Source organism: Coenobita brevimanus, chromosome 2, assembly GCF_032717465.1.
Source record: "Coenobita brevimanus isolate Jiangsu-jjx chromosome 2, ASM3271746v2, whole genome shotgun sequence".
Lineage (NCBI taxonomy): Eukaryota > Metazoa > Arthropoda > Malacostraca > Decapoda > Coenobitidae > Coenobita > Coenobita brevimanus.
This window is the reverse complement of record NC_136955.1, coordinates 14,959,557-14,976,597: the sequence shown is the minus strand read 5'-3', so window position 1 is coordinate 14,976,597 and position 17,041 is coordinate 14,959,557. Positions and strand designations below refer to the sequence as shown.

At 45.1% G+C, this 17,041-nt stretch overlaps 3 pseudogenes; all 3 read right to left on the bottom strand.

Moving 5' to 3' along the window:
- Nucleotides 1–873: 873 nt before the first annotated feature.
- Nucleotides 874–4,100, bottom strand: LOC145391673 (uncharacterized; annotated as a pseudogene).
- A 20-nt stretch (nucleotides 4,101–4,120) lies between these two features.
- Nucleotides 4,121–5,955, bottom strand: LOC145391662 (uncharacterized; annotated as a pseudogene).
- Nucleotides 5,956–14,217: 8,262 nt separating this feature from the next.
- On the bottom strand, nucleotides 14,218–14,635 carry LOC145391567 (uncharacterized; annotated as a pseudogene).
- Between the last annotated feature and the right edge of the window lie 2,406 nt (nucleotides 14,636–17,041).

Below are 17,041 nucleotides of genomic sequence, written 5' to 3'. Positions count from 1 at the left end.
AGGGCATCGTTGATGAGGATGAGGAAGCACAGTGGACCCATCTTGGTACCCTGGGGAACCCCACAGGTCAGGGGAGGAGGGAGGAGATCGACCCCTGATACCTGACGGCCTGATGTCGCCCGGTGAGAAAGTCAGCCAGCCACACTGTCAGCTATGGATGGAGTCCCAGTCGTATGGCCTTGTTGATGACAACAGTGTGGTCAACAAGGTCAAATTCCTTTCTAAATTCAACAAAAGCAACAGCCAGAGAGGTGTTGCATTTGTTCAGGTGGCTGTGTAGGAAGTCAAGAAAACTGACAAGGCAATGAGTAGTGGAGGAGGACTTCATGTTACCATATTGTTGTATATCTATTGAGTTTTTAATTTTATCATATGCCAAGTCAATAACAAAATCCTCGCAAATAAGGCCTGGGATAGGGGTAATGGCAATTAGTCTGAGGTCACTGAGTGACTGTGGGCTATGGATTTTGGGGATGGGTGTTATGTAGGAAATTTTTCAGTCACTGGGCCAGAAGTTTTGAGATAATGAGGCATTAATTATGGAGGACAGTGGGAGAGCAAGCTCTGGGGCAAATTCTTTGTAAATTTTAATTGGCAGGTCAGAAGGTGTAGTAGATCTGTTATGCCTCAGTTTCTTCAATTTCGTAGCTACGTTGGCCACCTGGACAGAGGGGGATGGTGAGGAGGAAGGGAGGTAGGCAGGTAGGAGAGAAGGGTCGTGAGGGGGCAGACTCTTACAGATAGAGGCAAAGTGACCGTTAATCTCTCGAGCTGCTAGGTCAGGTAATAAGTCAGAGGTACAGGGAAGAATAGAAGTTTGCTTTTGCAAGCCACGCAGTCGGTGTAATAAGTCCTGTTGCGTTGTTTGATGAGTCACTTGAGGTGTAGTGTCATCCATGGGACATCTGATGTATCCACGGAGAAATCTTTGACAAGGAAGAAGTGGTGGAAGGCTTCAGTCGTGGTTGTGGCGTAGTTCCTCCACTTGGTATCTACATCCTCAGCGTCCAAAACTTCCCTCCACTGGTGTTGAATTACCCACCTTCCAAACTCCCTCATGGCAGAGTCCGGCATAGGGCGGTGGTATCGAGTGACCCTTTGCCTTGGCATGGAGGTGTTAGGTGCCAAGGCGTCCATAGAATGGTGATATGGGTGCTCCGGCCGAGAGGGGGGAGAGGTCGGGGAGGGGAGTACTGCTGGGCCATATCAGTGATGATAAGGTCGAGGGTTGCTTGCTCGTGGGTGGGGAAATTCACGACCTGAGTAAGATTTAGCTGGTGTAAAATTCACTGATGTCCAGGTGATTGAAGTCCCCACATACAACCAGCTTTGCAGCAGGAAATCTCACTTGTAGGGCGTCGGCAGTCTTAATGATGTGATTGGTGAGGAGGTGGGTGGTGGGGGCACGTGGAGGGTGATACACCACACACACGATGACAGATGCAGTGTGACGGGGGTGGAGACGGGGGTTTAGCCTAACCCACAAGGCCTCAACTCCCTCGGGAATCTCAACACTGAGGTGTGAGGGATTCAGGTCAGCGCAACAGAACAACGCTACCCTCTCCACCCCTGCAATTAACCCTGAGATGGTGAAATAACACAAAGTTTTGAATGTTACACACTTCAGGGGTAATCTGCCACGCCTCTGTAATTCCCATCATGTCACAGCCTGTAGTGCGCACTGCTTCAATCACTTCTTCCATCTTGTTGGTCAGTGAGGTTACGTTGGATAGGAGGAGGGTAGGAAGGTTATACCATACACGTGGCACTTCACAAAGGTTGCGAGGTCTTGGTACAACATTTTTTGTTTTCCTTTTTCCGCTCGTAATCACAGGCACTGTGCGCACAATCCATCTACCACCTCGTCCACCACGATTGTGAAAAAGTTCCAGGTCTTTCAAGCACTGAATCACTGAACTTGGTGGATAGCCGCATCCCCACTTCAATTTGTAAAGTTCACTGGGTCGGTACCGGTAGATTGGAAGAGCGCACATTCAACTCAGTCATGAACCTTAAGTGCAGGGGAGGGGACAGGGTCAACAGGCTGAACCCAGGCTGCTACGAAGCGCCAAGTTACACCAAGGGCGGGAGGTCGCATAAACACGTCCGCTCGCCACCACGGTCACTCACTTACACCATCCAGCCATGACCCTCCTAAAATTCTGCCGTGGCCCCACCAAACCTAATCTAACTTGACCTTACCATATAAAACCTAACCAAACTTGACATGACCATACACAACCTAACGTAACCTGACCTGACCATATTAAACCTGACCTAACCTGACCTGACCATACAAAACCTAACCTAACCTGACCTGGCCATACAAAACCTAACCTAACCTGATTTGATCATCCAAAACCACGCATAATCAGAAAAGATTAGGTCAGACCAAACCAGACCCCACCAGGTCAGACCAAGCCAGACTTGACCTAACCTAACTTTACCTAACCCAATCTAACATCACGTTATCCATGTAAACTTCTCATTTAAATCAGATTGACTGGAGGCAAACAAGAAGAATGATGTGATGGTTTTTGAGCCTCATGCCTGACATGGAATACATCAGTGTATTTCGAGAATGCAGTTCCTTTTTACAACCGCATCTTAATTAATGAGAGCGGGTGTTATGATTAGCCATGTGTGTGTGTGTGTGTGTGTGTGTGTGTGTGTAAGAAGCAGTTTTTAACCGATTTTGGCGATTTGATGGAAGGGTTGAGGGATAGTTCACGAGGAAACCTATTGCCCTTTTAGAACAATAAGTCAAAGGTCATGGTCACAGGGCTAGGTCAAGCAGCGACCAAGCAAACTCATCGTACAGGATTTTTAAGCAGCTTTAGCCAAACTCTGGGATATCAATGAGGGTAAGTTAAGAATGAAGTTGTTCAGTTTTAGAGAACAAGCAGACAAAGGTCAAGATCACAGGACAAGGTCAAACTTCAACTTTTATAAACAAATAGCTCAGTTTTCATCAGATTTTAGTGAAACTTGGTGGAAGGGTTGGGGGTTGGTCAAGGAATACATTTATAATTTTCGAGTACAATAAGTTAAAAGCCAAGGATAGCTTCAACAGTTTTTAACCGATGTACACAAAACATTGGGAGACTATTGAGGGTCAGGGAAGAACAGAGGGAAATAATTTTAATAACAATCTGAAGAGGTCAAGATTTTAGGGCAACGTCAAAGTTAGGTCCATGTGCCTGTCTGTGAGCAAAATAAACAGTTTTAATGCGATTTGGATCAAACTTAATGAGCTGCGGGCCACACGAGAGTTTGACATGTTGTTGTTGAGAGAGTCCGGGGAAAGGTCAAAGTCACAAGGCAATGTCAGCTTAAACTGTTCTTAGCTGATGTATACTACACTTATTGATGGTTTCAGATTAAAAAAAAAAATAAATGTATTTTGAAAACAGTCAAAAGCCAAGGTTACAGGGAAAGTTCCAAGTTCAGGGTTACTATACAAGTCAACTCAAACAATTGTAATATGGTTTTAAATCCAAGTTGATGTAAGAGGGAAAGGTTAGGCATGAATGAATAATTCGACTTTGACAGCAATTTTTCGATGGTCAAAGTCGCGGTCTAAGCCAAATATTCGATCCTTAGATCAACTGATCGATACGGGTTTTACACTCGCTGAGTTCTTCATGTTTTTTTTTTTTTTTTCAATAACTGAAGCTTGAAACTATAAGAAACTTTAAAAAATAACCCCTTCATTGAAACAATGCATTTTTGTATTTTATTATTGCTAGATTAAGCGCCTTTTATGCAGCTTTGGCTAGACATTTGTACCAGAAAGATTAGGAATAGCATAAGGCAGCATTCTTACTGTGTGGACATCCTTCCATGAGGGTAGGGAGTATGAAGGTGGTATAAACTTCATTTAGCTCCTTTGCTGGCGTTCCCAGTGACTTGAGTCTACGCAGCATGTACAGTTTATATGAGGCTGTCCTCACTATGTTGACATGTTGCATCCAGCTCAGCCGGTCATCCACCGTTACACCGAGCAGTCTAGTGGACTGGACCAATTGGAGGGGATGGGCGCCCACTGACAGCTGGGGACGAGCCACGGCCTGTGAGGAGGTACAGAAGTGCATCACCATGGTCTTGGTGTGGTTGATTGTCACTTTGTTCTCCTCAGTCCACTTCTTGAGTCTGGCCAGGGTGGACTGGAGTGGTTAGTCCGGCTGCCTGGTGTTGATGGGAATGCCAACGGTACTGTTGTCAACATACTTCCACTGATGCGGGGTGTCCGTGAGGGCATCGTTGATGAGGATGAGGAAGCACAGTGGACCCATCTTGGTACCCTGGGGAACCCCACAGGTCAGGGGGAGGAGGGAGGAGATCGACCCCTGATACCTGACGGCCTGATGTCGCCCGGTGAGAAAGTCAGCCAGCCACACTGTCAGCTATGGATGGAGTCCCAGTCGTATGGCCTTGTTGATGACAACAGTGTGGTCAACAAGGTCAAATTCCTTTCTAAATTCAACAAAAGCAACAGCCAGAGAGGTGTTGCATTTGTTCAGGTGGCTGTGTAGGAAGTCAAGAAAACTGACAAGGCAATGAGTAGTGGAGGAGGACTTCATGTTACCATATTGTTGTATATCTATTGAGTTTTTAATTTTATCATATGCCAAGTCAATAACAAAATCCTCGCAAATAAGGCCTGGGATAGGGGTAATGGCAATTAGTCTGAGGTCACTGAGTGACTGTGGGCTATGGATTTTGGGGATGGGTGTTATGTAGGAAATTTTTCAGTCACTGGGCCAGAAGTTTTGAGATAATGAGGCATTAATTATGGAGGACAGTGGGAGAGCAAGCTCTGGGGCAAATTCTTTGTAAATTTTAATTGGCAGGTCAGAAGGTGTAGTAGATCTGTTATGCCTCAGTTTCTTCAATTTCGTAGCTACGTTGGCCACCTGGACAGAGGGGGATGGTGAGGAGGAAGGGAGGTAGGCAGGTAGGAGAGAAGGGTCGTGAGGGGGCAGACTCTTACAGATAGAGGCAAAGTGACCGTTAATCTCTCGAGCTGCTAGGTCAGGTAATAAGTCAGAGGTACAGGGAAGAATAGAAGTTTGCTTTTGCAAGCCACGCAGTCGGTGTAATAAGTCCTGTTGCGTTGTTTGATGAGTCACTTGAGGTGTAGTGTCATCCATGGGACATCTGATGTATCCACGGAGAAATCTTTGACAAGGAAGAAGTGGTGGAAGGCTTCAGTCGTGGTTGTGGCGTAGTTCCTCCACTTGGTATCTACATCCTCAGCGTCCAAAACTTCCCTCCACTGGTGTTGAATTACCCACCTTCCAAACTCCCTCATGGCAGAGTCCGGCATAGGGCGGTGGTATCGAGTGACCCTTTGCCTTGGCATGGAGGTGTTAGGTGCCGGCGTCCATAGAATGGTGATATGGGTGCTCCGGCCGAGAGGGGGGAGAGGTCGGGGAGGGGAGTACTGCTGGGCCATATCAGTGATGATAAGGTCGAGGGTTGCTTGCTCGTGGGTGGGGAAATTCACGACCTGAGTAAGATTTAGCTGGTGTAAAATTCACTGATGTCCAGGTGATTGAAGTCCCCACATACAACCAGCTTTGCAGCAGGAAATCTCACTTGTAGGGCGTCGGCAGTCTTAATGATGTGATTGGTGAGGAGGTGGGTGGTGGGGGCACGTGGAGGGTGATACACCACACACACGATGACAGATGCAGTGTGACGGGGGTGGAGACGGGGGTTTAGCCTAACCCACAAGGCCTCAACTCCCTCGGGAATCTCAACACTGAGGTGTGAGGGATTCAGGTCAGCGCAACAGAACAACGCTACCCCTCCACCCCTGCAATTAACCCTGAGATGGTGAAATAACACAAAGTTTTGAATGTTACACACTTCAGGGGTAATCTGCCACGCCTCTGTAATTCCCATCATGTCACAGCCTGTAGTGCGCACTGCTTCAATCACTTCTTCCATCTTGTTGGTCAGTGAGGTTACGTTGGATAGGAGGAGGGTAGGAAGGTTATACCATACACGTGGCACTTCACAAAGGTTGCGAGGTCTTGGTACAACATTTTTTGTTTTCCTTTTTCCGCTCGTAATCACAGGCACTGTGCGCACAATCCATCTACCACCTCGTCCACCACGATTGTGAAAAAGTTCCAGGTCTTTCAAGCACTGAATCACTGAACTTGGTGGATAGCCGCATCCCCACTTCAATTTGTAAAGTTCACTGGGTCGGTACCGGTAGATTGGAAGAGCGCACATTCTGCCACTGCACATTCAACTCAGTCATGAACCTTAACCCTATTCGGTGCAACCCTTGGCGATTTCCCACACTTACGACCCTAGTATCGAGAAAAGAATCTTGAGTAATATTATTGGTTTGACGAAGTGAAAGGAACGCATTCGGACACGTCGGCGCCGTTGCAAGGCAAGCGCCGCCAAACATATCGTACCGCACCCGCGCGCACTGAAACAAACACACAAACACACACACACACACGCACACACACACACGTTTAACTATTATCAAATTTAAAATTAATGTAAATATCAAATGATAAAATATTTTACCATTCACCAACGCTTATCATGTTTGCCATATATCAAAGCCGTAGGCTATATTTTCAGTCTGAGGGCTGCAGTATCAATAAACCGTTTACTGTTGTCTCTTTCACACACACCGTCCATAACATGGAAGTTGATAGCTTACACATCTTCCTCATCATCATCACCACCCTTCCTCCCTCACACTCACCACCTCCCATCTTCCTCACCGCCACCTTCCCTCCCTCCATCACCCTCACACTCACCACTATATTCCCTTCTACTATACTCTCCGTCTCACTACCACCGCTTTTTTCTCACCACCATCTCTCTCACTCACTCGCCACCGCTAATACTCTCTCTCTCTTCCTCACCTTCATAACTCCTAAACCCACTTTCAGTGGATTTACTACTAGGTAGACTAGTTGATGGAGAGGTAGCTATTAGTCAAGGAAATCTAATAATGTAAGCATGTAAATAATACCTGGTTATACATGCGAGTATTTTTTTTTTATGCAAGAAAGAAGGAACCAAAGGGCAGGACCTGCAAATTGCTCCCTCCAAGAAAAAAACGACAGCAGAGCCAAATTCAAGATCAGTTCATTTCGAGATGCCTGGACACACTGTGTATGAAAGACTGGAGACCGTAGGCAGTAAAAAAAAAACAGAGATGGAGACAATTCCAGAGTTGACCTGTTGCATACATGAATGACTGGAGCAACGGTTAACTCTTGCATTAAAGAGTTGGACAGAAAAGGGCTGAGTTTGTTGCTAAGACGGGTGCTGCGTGCCTGCTGTGGTGGTGGAGAGATGCAAGCAGACAGTTCAGAGGAGCAGTGACCATTGAAGTGGCGATAGAAAAGAGACTGATGCAACAGTGCCGCGAAGAGACAGAGGTTGAAGGGAGCCAGTAAGAGGAAAGTTAATGAGACGAAAAGTCTCCGACTCCATCCTGTTGAGAAGAACTGTGTGGGAAGCCTCCCCACACATGACAGCTGTGCTCTACACAGGAGCGAATAAAACCCGTGTATAAAGTCAACAACTGTGCAGGGCCGTGGGTTAGGGCTTCCTGACTAAAACCTCCCTAAGTGAAGAGTTCAGTCCTGCTGTGGACTAAAAATGGAAAGTTCATAATGATGATGATGAGAATACTACCATATATTTCTTTCTAATGACTGAATATAATATTTAGCTAAGCGAGTTTCAGCCACACTCAAAAAGTGTGTAACCTGGATACGGGACGAGGACCCAACTCGCCATGTATCCCACCAACCACTTTCCCCAACCTCCTCCCTTTAGAAAGTAGTTATTTATTTTTCAAATGTCATTACAACTATATAATAATGAATTTATAGAAGTAAAAGATTATTCTTATTAATTTTACACGTGTGGGGTGAGGACTGTGTTGGTGCGTGAGGACTGTGTTGGTGTGTGAGGACTGTGGTGGTGTGTGAGGATTGTGTTGATGAGTGAGGACAGTGGTGGTATGAGGACTGGTGGTGTGTGAGGACTGTGGTGGTGTGTGAGGACTGTGGTGGTGTGTGAGGACTGTGTTGGTGTGTGAGGACTGTGTTGGTGTGTGAGGACTGTGTTGGTGTGTGACGATTGCGTTGGTGTGTGAGGACTGGGTTGGTGAGTGAGGACTGTGGTGGTGTGTGAGGACTGTAGTGGTGTGTGAGGACTGTAGTGGTGTGTGAGGTCTGTGGTGGTTTGTGAGGATTGTGTTGGTGTGTGAAATATAATCTATTCGTGAGAACAAAACAGACTCGACCTTCTCATGGACCCACTTCACGTATAACTAAGGAGTGAGAAACAGGTAGACCTTTATCATACAAATGGATGGCGAGTGAGAAAGGGCCGGGGAGTACAGGAGGTAGATAAGGCAGAAGGCGGTAGATGTACGGGAGATAAATGCTTGAAAAGGCATACATATTGCATAATAAATGCAAAATTCCACATCAACAGCCTTGTGCCTTACCTACCTCCTATTCTGCCTGCCCCTCTGTTGTATGATAAAGGTCTACCTGCTTCTCACTCCTTACAGCTGAAGGAGGTCCTTGAGAAGGCTGAATCTGTTGTCACCAATATATTATATAGGTATTTCTAAATCTGAGTACTGCAAATTAAAATTGAAGGGCACAGAGAAATAGTTATAACCAATTATTCAAAGGGCACGGTAGCTCTATCTGCTCATGCTACGCCCCAAGGAGTATTCAGAGCAATGCAATAACAAATATTCAATTATGAATAGTTATACCCAAAACATCATCAGTATACAGTATAAATCAATGGTTAATCAGTGGGGCAGTCAATCCCAAAATACCGACAAATTAGTCAGTAGACTGTCCTTCTGATGTCAGTTTATTAGTAATTTCCCACTGGTCAATCACTAGCCTATCACTGAGACCTTTGTCGGTCAGCCAGTCAGTCACTCCAGAAGTCAGTCCCTTGATCCTCTGTTAGTAGTCACCACGAGAAAATGCAGCTGCCAGCCAAAGCTCCGTACATGCGGGATCACCATTAAATTCTTGCGAGTAGACTGTTAACCAGGAAACGTGCCAGTTTTTGGATTACTGAATCGCTTAGAGCAGCCTGTAGCTTCCTGGTTAAACCCTATATCTCTTGTAACCGGAGAACAAGCTGTTCCCTGGGTAATGCACAGGCACAGTGTGGATATGAGGGGTTAGGTCCAGAGCCTTGCCTGGCGCTTTCAAGGGAGACAGCAGTCAATCAGGCCCCAGCTCCGTCTCTACACTGCGAGACCATGCTTCATTTCAGCTGATCCACCCCCTGTTGCATCGACCCCTGGTAAGTTAAAAAGATCCCGGGTGCCAATTAACTAACAGGGCCCTCAGTGACCCACAGCCCGTCACAGGTCGAAAGAGTAGTAACCGTTAACTTGGGGCTATCCATGCCTATGCTCCTATGTATTTTCCGGCGGTATTTGATCCTACGCACTCGAACATCCTTTTTACTCTACACTTACAACTAATATAAGTAAGCCGGAGGATTCTTATGCTGCAAGATCCTCACCTTCCGTATCTCTATTTACATCTATCATATAAGGAAATTTTTAAACAAAAATATAATCCGTATATAACGTAAACTCAGTCATAATCTATATTCACAGACATGCATATTCATTCTTAATTTCCAAAACAAGACTTTCACTGATTGGGCATGTTACTATAGCATTTCATACATACTTTATTTCAATTCTGATCACAGGTGTGCTAGTGACGTACTTGACATTGTTTCGTGGACGATTTTGCTTTGGGGCGATTCTGAGTGAATCCTGGACCATAAAGAGACTCCAGGCATGAATGACACTTGTGCTGCTTGCCTGACCTATTCTCATGTGTTACTTCTGGGACGGCCTCCTCTACATCTCCCTGTCCGAGCATAAGATTCATCTTAGCTATTGTATTCCTGGTGAGACCACAAGCCTGAACTTTTCTTCTTTCAATTTGCAGATTACACAATACCTTCACTATCTGCCAGCCATAGGAGATTGAAGCAATTTTTCTTGGGTCCTGATTATTATATAACGAATAAATTGTCTGTGAATTTACTCAGGCAGTGTCGACAATGTAGCCAAGGGCATTCACTGTCCATCTTCTAGATTTAGTGTGTACTGTATGAAAACTTATTCTCTGATCCATGTCAGTGCCTCCTTTAGTGAAATCATACAATTTAAATATATATATATATATATATATATATATATATATATATATATATATATATTTTTTTTTCAAATCATCCTTGGTAATGCTTAATATAGGGGAAACTGTGCTCAGAAGTAACACATCTTTCTTACCTTTGCTTTTGGTGGGTGTTACATAGGATTCAGTGTCATTCCTCCCCGTGTTTCTTCCAGTAAACTTGGTATGACCTATCTTCCCTTTCTGTGACTATCTCTGGTGGTATGCCTTTCATAGTAGAATCTATAGTACCTAAGGCTGAGATACCTTGTGTTTGAAGCCACTCCAGCAACTCTATACTGGTGTACAATCTATCCAGGCTAATAATCCTACCTCTAAGGTCGACTGAGGCTTGTAACTGACTTACCAGAGCTTCCACTGTTGGGACTGTACCGCGTATGTAGTGTGGTCCTGGCTCTCCAGGTTTACCTGAATATACAGCTGTCCTAAAGGTAAATGGATATCTAACAGCATTAATAGATTTATATTGGAGGCCGTAGAGTACGGGTTTGCTCTTATTGTAGTCTGAACCCTATTTGTGTTCTGCACCCATACAACGTTTCATCAGTGGTCAAGAAGTCACCTGGCTCTAACACTGAGCAACAACAATTACTGAACTGTTCAAAAAGCTCCCTGATTGCTGCAAACCGATCGTGTACCCATCTCTGGTGTCTGGTATCAATGTTGATCGTGTACCCATCTCTGGTGTCTGGTATCAATGTTGTTAAAAGTTATGTCGGCATGTAAGAAACCAAATCGTTTTACTGACATGACGGCTTCAAATATTGGGTGACCAAACCCTTCCATGAAAAGACGATTATAGCAATATTTATTTTGTCCCAACAAACCTCTTGGATAGAGCAGGCCAAAAAAGCTTTTCAATTCTATGGCATCAGTCATCTTGACGTGTGTTGGTATTTCAGCACTGTCAGTATTAGAAATTTCGGTAATTATGCCTTGTGTTAGCATGGGTTACAATACCATCAATCATATTAGATGTTATAAACAACTCCCATGCCATTATTTCTGTATTAGCTGACCTTGCCTCTCCTAACAAAACATCCTTCACTAGGCAATACCTTCTCAACAGGCCTACCTTCTGTATGATTGGTCCATATTATTGACTTACCGATATCTAATTTTCTCTGGGGTTTCTCTAAAATGCAGGTCTATTCCCTGAGCTCGTGTGGCAGGACAAATTCGTCATAATTATGTTTGTTCAAGCACTGGTCCAAAGAACTGATTAATCTATTTTTCACCAGTGGCTTTCTGTTTCTGAGTGGTACCCACTCTTCTTCATTTTGTCAACATTCTGATCATCATCTACATCGTCGCCCTCAGCTACTCTATCCAAGGCAAGGTCATCATCATCATCATCATCGCCAACTACCTCTTCCAAGTAATCTTCGACTGGGTCGTCAACATAGGCGAAAGTAAAAGCCATGACTACGTCCGTCGGCACATCCACCCCGTCCCCTAATTAATGCCTAACTAACCGTCGTCCAGCACGCCTACACGAGAGCCGCGAGGTTTGTGTGTGTGTGTGTGTGTGTGTGTGTGTGCACATTACAATGCACGTGTGTGTATCTGTGTGCACAATACAATGCACATGTGTGTATCTGTGTGTATGTGTACGAACAACCATTTCATTGGGTATGAGGAGTCATAGAGAAAAAACAATGAATAATACATAGATAATAAAATTAGTGAATGAAATAATTATTTCACTAGGTATGAGGAGTCATAAAGTATGAACAATGAATAATACATAGAAAATAAAGTAGTTTGAATGAAAATAGGAAACGTATCGTACGTCTGGAAGCTGTGTTGATGCCCGTTGGGCTTGCGTAGGCTAAGGTCCCAGATATTTCACTCATCTTCGAGCGTTTTCTTTTTGTTTAGCGCTCTCCACGGGGAAAAATCGTTAATTTTAGAGAAAACGCTAGTTTCAACCCAGTTTTTTCGCTCAGAATCACTATTTTGTTGTGTTTCCAGTAATTTAACAAGAAAACAATCGTGAGACCATGCATTGCTTACAAACTAGAGTTTATTGGCAAAAATTAGTTAGGGCGTATCAAAAATGATACGGGGTGCACCGAATAGGGTTAAGTGCAGGGGAGGGGACAGGGTCAACAGGCTGAACCCAGGCTGCTACGAAGCGCCAAGTTACACCAAGGGCGGGAGGTCGCATAAACACGTCCGCTCGCCACCACGGTCACTCACTTACACCATCCAGCCATGACCCTCCTAAAATTCTGCCGTGGCCCCACCAAACCTAATCTAACTTGACCTTACCATATAAAACCTAACCAAACTTGACATGACCATACACAACCTAACGTAACCTGACCTGACCATATTAAACCTGACCTAACCTGACCTGACCATACAAAACCTAACCTAACCTGACCTGGCCATACAAAACCTAACCTAACCTGATTTGATCATCCAAAACCACGCATAATCAGAAAAGATTAGGTCAGACCAAACCAGACCCCACCAGGTCAGACCAAGCCAGACTTGACCTAACCTAACTTTACCTAACCCAATCTAACATCACGTTATCCATGTAAACTTCTCATTTAAATCAGATTGACTGGAGGCAAACAAGAAGAATGATGTGATGGTTTTTGAGCCTCATGCCTGACATGGAATACATCAGTGTATTTCGAGAATGCAGTTCCTTTTTACAACCGCATCTTAATTAATGAGAGCGGGTGTTATGATTAGCCATGTGTGTGTGTGTGTGTGTGTGTGTGTGTGTGTGTGTGTGTGTGTAAGAAGCAGTTTTTAACCGATTTTGGCGATTTGATGGAAGGGTTGAGGGATAGTTCACGAGGAAACCTATTGCCCTTTTAGAACAATAAGTCAAAGGTCATGGTCACAGGGCTAGGTCAAGCAGCGACCAAGCAAACTCATCGTACAGGATTTTTAAGCAGCTTTAGCCAAACTCTGGGATATCAATGAGGGTAAGTTAAGAATGAAGTTGTTCAGTTTTAGAGAACAAGCAGACAAAGGTCAAGATCACAGGACAAGGTCAAACTTCAACTTTTATAAACAAATAGCTCAGTTTTCATCAGATTTTAGTGAAACTTGGTGGAAGGGTTGGGGGTTGGTCAAGGAATACATTTATAATTTTCGAGTACAATAAGTTAAAAGCCAAGGACAGCTTCAACAGTTTTTAACCGATGTACACAAAACATTGGGAGACTATTGAGGGTCAGGGAAGAACAGAGGGAAATAATTTTAATAACAATCTGAAGAGGTCAAGATTTTAGGGCAACGTCAAAGTTAGGTCCATGTGCCTGTCTGTGAGCAAAATAAACAGTTTTAATGCGATTTGGATCAAACTTAATGAGCTGCGGGCCACACGAGAGTTTGACATGTTGTTGTTGAGAGAGTCCGGGGAAAGGTCAAAGTCACAAGGCAATGTCAGCTTAAACTGTTCTTAGCTGATGTATACTACACTTATTGATGGTTTCAGATTAAAAAAAAAAATAAATGTATTTTGAAAACAGTCAAAAGCCAAGGTTACAGGGAAAGTTCCAAGTTCAGGGTTACTATACAAGTCAACTCAAACAATTGTAATATGGTTTTGAATCCAAGTTGATGTAAGAGGCAAAGGTTAGGCATGAATGAATAATTCGACTTTGACAGCAATTTTTCGATGGTCAAAGTCGCGGTCTAAGCCAAATATTCGATCCTTAGATCAACTGATCGATACGGGTTTTACACTCGCTGAGTTCTTCATGTTTTTTTTTTTTTTTTCAATAACTGAAGCTTGAAACTATAAGAAACTTTAAAAAATAACCCCTTCATTGAAACAATGCATTTTTGTATTTTATTATTGCTAGATTAAGCGCCTTTTATGCAGCTTTGGCTAGACATTTGTACCAGAAAGATTAGGAATAGCATAAGGCAGCATTCTTACTGTGTGGACATCCTTCCATGAGGGTAGGGAGTATGAAGGTGGTATAAACTTCATTTAGCTCCTTTGCTGGCGTTCCCAGTGACTTGAGTCTACGCAGCATGTACAGTTTATATGAGGCTGTCCTCACTATGTTGACATGTTGCATCCAGCTCAGCCGGTCATCCACCGTTACACCGAGCAGTCTAGTGGACTGGACCAATTGGAGGGGATGGGCGCCCACTGACAGCTGGGGACGAGCCACGGCCTGTGAGGAGGTACAGAAGTGCATCACCATGGTCTTGGTGTGGTTGATTGTCACTTTGTTCTCCTCAGTCCACTTCTTGAGTCTGGCCAGGGTGGACTGGAGTGGTGAGTAGTCCGGCTGCCTGGTGTTGATGGGAATGCCAACGGTACTGTTGTCAACATACTTCCACTGATGCGGGGTGTCCGTGAGGGCATCGTTGATGAGGATGAGGAAGCACAGTGGACCCATCTTGGTACCCTGGGGAACCCCACAGGTCAGGGGGAGGAGGGAGGAGATCGACCCCTGATACCTGACGGCCTGATGTCGCCCGGTGAGAAAGTCAGCCAGCCACACTGTCAGCTATGGATGGAGTCCCAGTCGTATGGCCTTGTTGATGACAACAGTGTGGTCAACAAGGTCAAATTCCTTTCTAAATTCAACAAAAGCAACAGCCAGAGAGGTGTTGCATTTGTTCAGGTGGCTGTGTAGGAAGTCAAGAAAACTGACAAGGCAATGAGTAGTGGAGGAGGACTTCATGTTACCATATTGTTGTATATCTATTGAGTTTTTAATTTTATCATATGCCAAGTCAATAACAAAATCCTCGCAAATAAGGCCTGGGATAGGGGTAATGGCAATTAGTCTGAGGTCACTGAGTGACTGTGGGCTATGGATTTTGGGGATGGGTGTTATGTAGGAAATTTTTCAGTCACTGGGCCAGAAGTTTTGAGATAATGAGGCATTAATTATGGAGGACAGTGGGAGAGCAAGCTCTGGGGCAAATTCTTTGTAAATTTTAATTGGCAGGTCAGAAGGTGTAGTAGATCTGTTATGCCTCAGTTTCTTCAATTTCGTAGCTACGTTGGCCACCTGGACAGAGGGGGATGGTGAGGAGGAAGGGAGGTAGGCAGGTAGGAGAGAAGGGTCGTGAGGGGGCAGACTCTTACAGATAGAGGCAAAGTGACCGTTAATCTCTCGAGCTGCTAGGTCAGGTAATAAGTCAGAGGTACAGGGAAGAATAGAAGTTTGCTTTTGCAAGCCACGCAGTCGGTGTAATAAGTCCTGTTGCGTTGTTTGATGAGTCACTTGAGGTGTAGTGTCATCCATGGGACATCTGATGTATCCACGGAGAAATCTTTGACAAGGAAGAAGTGGTGGAAGGCTTCAGTCGTGGTTGTGGCGTAGTTCCTCCACTTGGTATCTACATCCTCAGTGTCCAAAACTTCCCTCCACTGGTGTTGAATTACCCACCTTCCAAACTCCCTCATGGCAGAGTCCGGCATAGGGCGGTGGTATCGAGTGACCCTTTGCCTTGGCATGGAGGTGTTAGGTGCCGGCGTCCATAGAATGGTGATATGGGTGCTCCGGCCGAGAGGGGGGAGAGGTCGGGGAGGGGAGTACTGCTGGGCCATATCAGTGATGATAAGGTCGAGGGTTGCTTGCTCGTGGGTGGGGAAATTCACGACCTGAGTAAGATTTAGCTGGTGTAAAATTCACTGATGTCCAGGTGATTGAAGTCCCCACATACAACCAGCTTTGCAGCAGGAAATCTCACTTGTAGGGCGTCGGCAGTCTTAATGATGTGATTGGTGAGGAGGTGGGTGGTGGGGGCACGTGGAGGGTGATACACCACACACACGATGACAGATGCAGTGTGACGGGGGTGGAGACGGGGGTTTAGCCTAACCCACAAGGCCTCAACTCCCTCGGGAATCTCAACACTGAGGTGTGAGGGATTCAGGTCAGCGCAACAGAACAACGCTACCCCTCCACCCCTGCAATTAACCCTGAGATGGTGAAATAACACAAAGTTTTGAATGTTACACACTTCAGGGGTAATCTGCCACGCCTCTGTAATTCCCATCATGTCACAGCCTGTAGTGCGCACTGCTTCAATCACTTCTTCCATCTTGTTGGTCAGTGAGGTTACGTTGGATAGGAGGAGGGTAGGAAGGTTATACCATACACGTGGCACTTCACAAAGGTTGCGAGGTCTTGGTACAACATTTTTTGTTTTCCTTTTTCCGCTCGTAATCACAGGCACTGTGCGCACAATCCATCTACCACCTCGTCCACCACGATTGTGAAAAAGTTCCAGGTCTTTCAAGCACTGAATCACTGAACTTGGTGGATAGCCGCATCCCCACTTCAATTTGTAAAGTTCACTGGGTCGGTACCGGTAGATTGGAAGAGCGCACATTCTGCCACTGCACATTCAACTCAGTCATGAACCTTAAGTGCAGGGGAGGGGACAGGGTCAACAGGCTGAACCCAGGCTGCTACGAAGCGCCAAGTTACACCAAGGGCGGGAGGTCGCATAAACACGTCCGCTCGCCACCACGGTCACTCACTTACACCATCCAGCCATGACCCTCCTAAAATTCTGCCGTGGCCCCACCAAACCTAATCTAACTTGACCTTACTATATAAAACCTAACCAAACTTGACATGACCATACACAACCTAACGTAACCTGACCTGACCATATTAAACCTGACCTAACCTGACCTGACCATACAAAACCTAACCTAACCTGACCTGGCCATACAAAACCTAACCTAACCTGATTTGATCATCCAAAACCACGCATAATCAGAAAAGATTAGGTCAGACCAAACCAGACCCCACCAGGTCAGACCAAGCCAGACTTGACCT